We start from the raw sequence: 9,398 nt of genomic DNA on the forward strand, positions 1-9,398 counted from the left end.
GTAGTTGTTTGTGAATATCCTGAAATAAGGTTTTACAAAAGTTTGCTGCACTGGGTTAGTGTTTTTGTTTGTGCTTATGAAGTATATGTTTGAAAAATTGAGTCATTGCCACCAAGGTGGTAGCCTAGTGGTAAGGGGGCGATAATTCTGTCCAAGTTGCCCGGGTTCGAAACGCACGGGCGTCGATTAAATTAGGGAACTAGATGCCCCACGCCCGGATGTCTTGCTGGCGATTATGCTTTCCTTCCACTTGTAACCTGCGACCTTTATCGAACATTTTCTGGTAGAAGGGGTTTCTTCCACTTGTAACCTGCGACCTGTATCGAACATTTTCTAGTGGAAGGGGGGGTTCAGTGGGGGCTGTTACGCGGGTGGGCTGGTCTCTCCCCCTCCCCTCCTATTTTTCTACCAAAAAAAAAAAAATTGAGTCATTACCTAAGGAAGTTAATAAAAGTCCTTGAGAGATGTGCAGCGTTGATGAACACCGACAGCAATTGTACCTTGTCAAGCATGTCATTTTTTTGTATGATTTAATTTGAGAAAGTGAATACTGGTTGAACAAGAAATCGGAACTTCCGCGAAGAAAGAGAAAATTAGAATTGGTTTTGAACTGAATCCAACTTGAATCTAACTCGGACCCATCCCAATCCAATTTTTTTGGATTGGGATCGAGTTATACATAAATCCGATCCAATCTGAATGATCTGTTGAATCAAAAATTATAGCTATGAATTTGATCTGATTCAATTTTTTATTAGGTTGGATATGAATAAAGAACAAGGTTGGACCCGGTTATTTATGGTCCCACCCATTTGAACCCAAAGGATGATATCCCTCTTGTGATGATACAGGGAGGTAATTGGACTATCCCGCTGGTAAAAGATGATTAGGCAAGATAAAGGAAGGAATAAGGGTTATCCCGAGCTCCAAGCAGCTTCCGCGAGTCCAACCGATCGACCACGCCGCTTGTATGTCCTCGCCACTCTGAAAAATCCCGAGCTCCAAGCAGCTTCTTTCTATCCTCTTCCAGGAAATGGAGCTCGTCGTTAACTCCGCTCTTCACCTCCTCCCCTCTCGCTCTCGTCCTTCGCTTCTTTCCTCTTCTTCTACGGAGATGCCGTCGTCCAAGAATCTCAAGCCCGCATCCTCTCCGAAGCTCGCCTCTTCCCGCCATTCCTTCCCGCGCGTCTCCTCCTCTCCCTCGCAAAATTCGAGGCCGTTCGTCGTCTCTGCCAACGCCGTCGCGGTCCAGCACGCGGAGAGGGATCGGTTTCCGGCCGACGTCCGGGTCACGGAGACGAAAGAGCCTCGCTCCAGTGTTAGCTCCTCTTTTCTCCCTCTCTTCCGTCCTCTTATTTCTTTTAAAAGGATTTTAATGTCCACTGCTAATTTGTCTGTATTAGAATTCAATTGTGTGTCATATTAAGACAGGTCGACGGATTAATGTTGCATTAGGACTTGCCTTGAGCTGTCCTTCGTGTTAATTGGTTAGAGTTTTAGCTTTTATGCCTTGAATTCTCTATCCAGCCTGAACTTATTTCACTCCGAGGTTGGATTCATGTAATCTTAAGACGTTTGTGATGGATTTTTAGGCATATTGATGGTGAACTGATAGTAAGAAATTTCGGAAATTTCAGAACAAGAATCCTGCCACATGATCAGTACCGCAAGAAAAGACAAATATGTCTACTAGAAATAACAGGATATATATACGCGCGCGCATACATACATACTTATATACACACATATACATACATACTTATATACGTGATTCTTGAGTATCTCAAAATATAAAGATCAACCCCATTCGTTAGTTAGCAGTTGAGTGAAGCAGAAATTGATTACAGGATTCAAATTACCTTTCTACAAGATTTTTGAATTGTAAACAAATTAGGGCAATCATTTTTCCTACAAACATGCAAGAACAAGCATTTATAGGTGGATACAATGATATCTGAAATTTTAATCTCTCACTAGTAAATGGTCGCTTAACTCCTTTACATTAAAAAGAAAAGGACATCTTGATTTTTAAGTGGTGGTTTCATCGCGCATGGAAGAGAAGGAATCCCATAATATAAAAGACAACTATTTCACCGCATGCAATAGTTTGTTGTTCTTTAAAGTTTCATCGTAAAGCTTCAAGTGCAAAGGGAGAAATTTTATTTAACCAAAACTACAGTACTCCATCAACAAAATACATGAGCATTAGCAATGTATTTACTTCTATAAAGAAAATCCAATGAATATTGTTAAAATATTTGAAGAAGAAGAGAAAAACAAAACAAAGAGCACTTTATATTTCTGTTCCATTATACTCGGTACATCTCAAAGGTTATGTACATTCGTGTACAGACTCCATATAAGCAAAAATAATATAGGCTGATATTGTAATGTCCGGGCCCAATGCTAACTGGGCCCAATAATTTTAAAGTCCAGTTTACTGGTATTTGGGCTAGGTTGTTAGTGGGCCATATTGGGCTAATAATATGGAATAATACTGACCGATATAGAATCACGCTAATAAAGAAAAAATAATATAGGTTAATATAGGTTGTTACTTAATCCCTAAAATTATGCTAACAAATACTATCTCACGACAAACCATGAAATCAAAAATCAGAACTCAAGATGCTGAAACAACAAGGTCACCACCAAATACAGTCACGAAAGATATTCTTCGAGCATTAGAAACCGAGTCAGGTATCATATATGATGATGGAGCGAACATGGCTTATTGCATCCCAATCTTCACCATCATTTTCCCCAAGTCTATCACGAAATACTGCAGGCATACGCAGCACCTCCAGCTCTTTAAGGGTATTGACATATCTTCCAGTACCTCACAGTCACTAACAGACGAGTGGATGAGAGCAGGCATCGCCCCCTGCTCCACCCCTCAATTTTTCAGAGGATCTGCAACTGTTGCAGCTTCAAGAAGCCACCTGTAGAGCAAACCATCGCTTTCCCTGCATATGCCCCCATAATCTAAGAACTCTTGAGGTTTTGCAGCTTCTCTAGAGTTGTCATTAGGTCCACTTCTAGGGCAGACTCCTGCTGTTATAATCATTGTAGGACCATTGATTGATTTGGTTGAGCATCGTTGAGCTTCAATTGCCTTTTCTCTGAGATCTGTCCTCACTGCGGATGTCTTCACCAAAGCTCATCTTTCCAGCATTTTTCGATCTCTTATTTCTAAACTCAAGTTGGTGTCCACTTTACCATCTTGAGTTTGAGGGGAATGTTAGAAACATTGTAGAACCATTGGTTAATTTGTGATTGATTGTGCCAAATATAGTTGGCCTTCATAAAGTCTGATCGTGCCAAACATAGTCGACCTTACCAAACTTCGTCAGCCTCCTATACTATATAAAGGCTGCTCCTATACATTGTAAAGACAAGCAGAAATACAATTCTCTTCTCTCATTCTTCTTTTTTCAATATGGTATCAGAGCCACCGATTACGTAACCTGCTGCCTTCATCTCTTCTGCCTTTGCAGTGATTATCGCCGTCGCACGTAGATTTTTTGTTTCTCCTGCCTCGTTTAAGAGGGGGGTAGCTCGGGCTCTAGCCTCAGCGGCTTTTAAAGTTCCCTTCTTTTTACCGAGATCTTAATAAAATCTTAGCCTTCTTACTTTCTTCCTTTTGCCCTTTAATTGTTTTTTTGTTATTTTTTCATGATTTTTTGTTTGACTTTTGATCGGAAAGTGATGCCATCCCACTTGAATGCTAAGAAGTTACTGTAGATAGACATCCCCCCTTCAGATCTCCACCTTCCTCGTCTGCCGGAAGAAGGCCCTCGCCTCGCCGGAGGTCCGCCGCAAGGTCCCCATCGACGAGTCCTCCGACTTCGCCGCCATTGCCGGCGAGCGCAACTATTTCGACCTCGCCCTCCGATCCACCGGCTACGGCTCCCGCTACTAGGGGGTCTACGGCCGGTGAAGTGCAATCTAGACCGCTACGTCGTGGAGGACATCATGGAGGCCGGTGCCCCTCTTCACTTCGGTCTCGAGGCTGGATCCAAGCCAGAGCTCCTCCTCGCCATGAGCTGCCTCCTTCGAGGAAGCCCCGAGGCCTTCCTCATCTGCAACAGTTACAAGGACGCGGAGTACGTCGATCTCGCCCTTACGACCAGGGCTTTGGTCCCAAGAAGCGTGGCCCCAAGGACACCGCCAACGACGACGACGACAGATTCGTCGACGGCACCGGTGCTGGTGGGGTGCAACTACCCGGGGACGAAGGCGGAGTTGAAGGGTTGCATCAACGAGATGCGGCGGATGCATCGCTGCCTGGTGGAGCGCTACGGCTTTGCAGAGCAGCACATCGATGGGCTCATCGACACCGACGAGTTCTACCCCCAGCTCACGGGAGCCAACATCAATGGCGCGCGGCGGATGCATCGCTGCCTGGTGGAGCACTACGGCTTTGCGGAGGAGGACATCGCCGTCCTCGTCGACACCGACGAGTCCTACCCCCAGCCCATGGGAGCCAACATCCATTGCGCCGTCGCCAAGCTCATCACCTCTGCCCGCCCCGGCGACTACATCTTCTTCCACTACAGCGGCCACGGCACCGCCTCCCCGCTGAGACCGGCGAAGACGACGACACCGGCTACGACGAGTGCATCGTCTCCTGCGACATGAAGCTCATCACCGATGATGATTTCAGAGAGTTCGTTGACAAAGTCCCGGAGGGCTGCCGGATCACCATCATGTCGGATTCCTGCCAGAGCGGTGGCCTGATTGATGAATCAAGGGAGCAAATAGCTGGCTTTAGCTTCAAGGCCTTCTTGAAACAAGTCCATGAGGCTTTCAAATCCATGGTCTCAGACGACGTCGTCTTCGTGGACTCGGACCCTTGCCACTCCTTCCAGGCCATCCGTGAGCAGATCTTGGACTTCCCTCGGCATGCCCACTCGATGGTAAACTTGGTAGGCGCGGTTCTGCTCCAAACCCAAAAGGACTGGATGAGCATGGAGTATCATACCACATTGTACCATCAAAAGCTTAGCGAAGATAAACTTGATAGGGGCGGTCCCGCTCTAAACCCAAGAGGACCAGGTGACATAAAGCAGCATGCCACACCGTACCGTCAGAAGCTTGGCGAATGTAAACTTGGTAGGCGCGGTCCGGATCCAAACTCCAGAGGACTAGGTGAGCATAGAGCAGTACACCACACAGTACCGTCAGAAGCTTGGCGAAGGTAAACTCGGCAGGCACGGTAGCGCTTCAAACCCCAGCAGCATGGCGTTACACCATCTCGTCAGAAGCTTGGCGAATATAAACTTGGCAGGTGCGGTTCTGCTCCAAACCTAAACAGCGCGTCACACCATCTTATCAGAAGCTTGGTAAAGGTAAACTTGGCAGGCACGGTCCCACTCTAAAAGTAGTGCGCCACACCATCTCGTCAGAAACTTGACGAAGGTAAACTCGGCGAGCACGGTCTCGCTCCAAACTCCAGTAGTGCGTTACACTATCTCATTAGAAACTTGGCGAAGGTAAAATCGGCATGCACTGTTCCACTCCAAACTCCAGCAGCAGCGCGCCACACTGTCTCGTCAGAAATTTGGCGAAGGTAAACTTGGTAGGAGAAGTCCCGCTCTCGATCATGGAGGCATACATCTACATGGCGCCGCCCCAGTCCTCAATCTCTAGTTTTATATGCTACTCCCGACTTCTTCATCATCTAGTTCAAGGTCTCTTGCTCTTCTTCTATGGTGCTTTCGTCTACGAGCATCGTTGAACTTCAGTTGTCTTCTCTTTGAGATCCGTCTTCACTGCGGACGTCTACACCAAAGCTCATCCTCCTGGCGTCTTTTGATCTTTTGTTTCCAAACTCAAGTTGGTGTCCACTTTACCACTTTGAGTTTGAGAAGGGATGTTAGAATCATTGTAGGACCATTGATTGATTGTGCCAAATATAATCTGCCTCCATAAAGGCTGATTGTGCCAAATTTAGTCGGCCCTACGAAACTTCATCCTTGATTAATTTGTGATTGATTATGCCAAACATAGTCAGCCCAATCAAACTTCGTCAGCCTCCTAATACTATATAAAGGCTGCTTCTATATATTGTAAAAACGGGCAGAACTATAATTTTCTTCCCCCATTCTTCTTTTTTGAACACCTGCAATATGAGCTTGGTGAGGTTCTGAGGGAATTCATTGCTGCTGGGTAGTTGTTGCCTCTTTGACAAAAGTCCATTTAGATGCGAAACATGAAGGTGCTCATGTCCTGATAAGGCCGGAATGATGTCGGTGGGGATAGGCTATCCTTTGACTCTGAATGATGTCGGTGGCAACTCAGATATGCTTTTGCTTTTCCTTATTCTTTTTCTTTTCTTTTTTGGAGGGGGTACCATACTTCTGTCACTTAAAGTACTCTACTCTTGGCAATTGTTATAACCTACTTGCGCTTCTGATAATTATGCATGATGCACATGGAAAGAATGGTTGAATTTCCCGATGCAACAAAATTATGTGCATATCTTTTTAGGATATGCTTATAATTTTCTAGAAAAAAAATTCAAATGCTAGGATGATGAGATGTTCTATTGTTCTATTTGATGAGCATCTAGACAGCTTCAAAACGCCAGTTCTGCTTTAGAAAATTCATGACAGAAGAAGCTGATAAAAAAATCTGAGCCTCGGTACATTGTGGACTTACCACTGTTTTTTTGTAGTTCTTCACCTAGGATAGCTGTATTTTTGTGGACTTGTCACTGTTTTCTGTAGTTCTTCACCTAGGATAGCTGTTTTTTTTTTCTTCACTTCAATTTATTTGAACTGACTTTAGCGGTCTCTGAGAACTGGAATGGTATTTTTGCCAGCCGCCTATGATGATATGTTCAAGTTTATCAGGTGTAGGTAGCTTCAAATCCCTGTTTTACAGGGAGAACCTACTTGGAGCTGCTACATTCAAATGGCATCAGTGGACTTTTCTGAGGCATTGTTTCTTTTTTGATCACGACGTTATCTTGCCATATATGAATTGTAGTGATTAGCAAAGTACATTCAGGCCGTTTCTAAACTCTTATTTCTTTTATGTGTTTAGCGTACGATTTTTTTAATGAAAAATGTTGAGGAGTGATTTCTTTTGTTTTGATTGTAAAGAATGTCGAGGGGCGATTTCAGCTGGTCATGATGGTAGAAGCATAACCCTTTTTTGCTTTATCAACGCTTACTTTGAAGTATATATCTTGTACAAAAATATTTGGTTGTTGAATGGTAAGCCTTTTTCGTGAAAACAAGAGTTTTTAGCCTTTCCCATATATAAAGCATTAGGTTTTTGCCACTGCCAATGATGATTTGTCTGCAAAATGGATGTGCTGCGGAACCAAGTCGCTGCTTGCAGGGAGAACCTACTTGGGGAAGCAGCAGTAATTAGCATGACATCAACATGCAGATACTTCTGAGGCAAAGAGATCTATATATTCACCCTTTGAATTTTCTTTGAATTTACTGTCACTGTTAAGAATTTTTTTGCAGATGCTTCTTGCTAGCTATGCCTGCATTTTTGAAGATGAAATTTTTAAATAATGAAATGGGGATGTTTGGGATAGGAAAGAGCCAATGAGAAGAGCCTGGTTGGTGGGGTTACAAAATCTTTTGAAGAGCCTGGTTCAGATCATGTCAGGTTAGACAAGATAGGTTCGGAATTGCCCAAATATCTCTGAACCTGATCCTGATGATTCCATAGCTACTGGAACAATTGAGGGTACAAAACAATTGGAATATGCCTACGTGCGAGAGAAGTTTGCGGAACCTGATCCTGATGAGTGTGTCAAAGAAATGGTTTTGAGAACTGGCAGCAGTATGGAACCTTGCGCTCAAGGAATACGTCTTCAATCAAGGCAGCTGAAACTTTGAGGACCGAGCCTGATCCACATGACGACATGGGCGCATTGGCCGGCCAAGAAGTACAAAGAATCGAAGAGCCTGTAGCTGCTATTTGTGCACGTCTTCAGAGGGCCGTTGACACTTTATTTACTTATTTATTTGTACGTTTATTTGTATTTGTCTGCGATCTGCAGTAAGATTTGTTTGGTATAATTTATGCTGATTTATTGCCAAATAACTGCATTGGAAGTTCTCTTTCTTGTTGACTTCTCGAAGAAGTCATAACAGATGAACTTGCGCGAGCTGAAACTTAATGCCGTTGAAAAGAAATGATCCTGGCTTGCTGTGGCTTGCAGAACTTACATGGTGATCATTAAATTAAGATCACATCAATTCTTAAACAAAACATATGCTGTGGATACCAAGGCATGTCTGTGCACGTGCTGTGGTGGTAATTGCATGTATAAACTGATTCATTGGATTTGGAAATGGTATGAAAGTAAATTATGAAATTGCATATTTGCATATGTCTTTTCACTAGGTTATAACACAGAATCATGAAAAGGAGCTTCACGGGAGCTGGCTGCAGTGTTCCCTTGCTGTTAATAGGGAATAATCGGGAAAAAAATAACTTGAGAAAGTATGGTTGAGAGGGTTGAAGGCTTGCAAATTGTTTTCTTTTTTTTTATGTAAAAAGGAGTCACTCAGCTTTTATTAAAGATTAATCGTATTTACAGCAGAGATAAGGGGTAGAGATGAGTTACATTGTCAAGAAAGGAGAGGAACAGATGCGAGAAAAAGAAGCTAAATAGTTCCAAAACAAGTGTCTGATAATCAGTGCTGGAAAGAACCTCATCTAGACCAATAAGCAGAAGCATTCATTGCCTAAAAATTTCAAGCAATTTCATAAAGATTTTTAGAAAAAAGCACCAGAATCCAGAATGGCCACAAGCTCCAAATTTCACAGAAGCTTAAGAAAGTATTTGAAACAAGAAAACAACCAATTTTCCATCACCGATTCTCATACCACGTCTAGTACCTCCTCTGAAGCATAATACAATCTGCTGCAAGGCATAAGATGACGAACAGGAGTAGTAGATGAAGGACACAAAGTTGTAATCCTTCAGTCATTGAAATGGCCGATTGCAGCTAAGGCACAGGTCGAAGGCGGGACTGATCTGTTCTGCAATATCTTTCCTTTGCAGGACTATATGACAATTGAATAGTAAGTGTGAGATACGGGCTGAAGTCGGCAACCCCAGCCGACTTCAGCCCCAATCTTCTTTTGGGAAGAACCGGAACATATCCTCTCCGGCTCCTTCGAGGCCGATTGAGGCGAAGGCGCAGTGGGTATCCCGCGGCACCCCCCTCCGATCAATCCGCGGCCAATCCGCGGCCGCGGATTCCGCTCGATTGCTGCGATTTTCGTGGCGGAGAGGCGTTACAAGGGGGTGATAAAAACCCCCATTCCCTTCCCCTAAGGCCACCTACGAACCTCCTCCCTCTCTCCCTCTCCTCCCCCTCCTTCCTATCCTTCCTCGGCTCTTGCCTCCCGACTGGCCG

The 9,398-nt window shown here is 44.1% G+C and overlaps 2 non-coding genes across 2 annotated transcripts; both read left to right on the top strand.

The window, feature by feature from the left end:
- The first annotated feature begins 6,552 nt into the window (after positions 1–6,552).
- LOC120108154 lies at positions 6,553–6,642 on the top strand. The gene has a single exon (XR_005509642.1). It is a non-coding gene; the product is annotated as a small nucleolar RNA Z223 (small nucleolar RNA).
- A 186-nt stretch (positions 6,643–6,828) lies between these two features.
- LOC120108156 lies at positions 6,829–6,944 on the top strand. The gene has a single exon (XR_005509644.1). It is a non-coding gene; the product is annotated as a small nucleolar RNA Z278 (small nucleolar RNA).
- The last annotated feature ends 2,454 nt before the right edge of the window (positions 6,945–9,398 follow it).

The sequence above is a fragment of the Phoenix dactylifera genome, unplaced genomic scaffold (assembly GCF_009389715.1).
Source record: "Phoenix dactylifera cultivar Barhee BC4 unplaced genomic scaffold, palm_55x_up_171113_PBpolish2nd_filt_p 001200F, whole genome shotgun sequence".
Taxonomy (NCBI): Eukaryota; Viridiplantae; Streptophyta; class Magnoliopsida; order Arecales; family Arecaceae; genus Phoenix; species Phoenix dactylifera.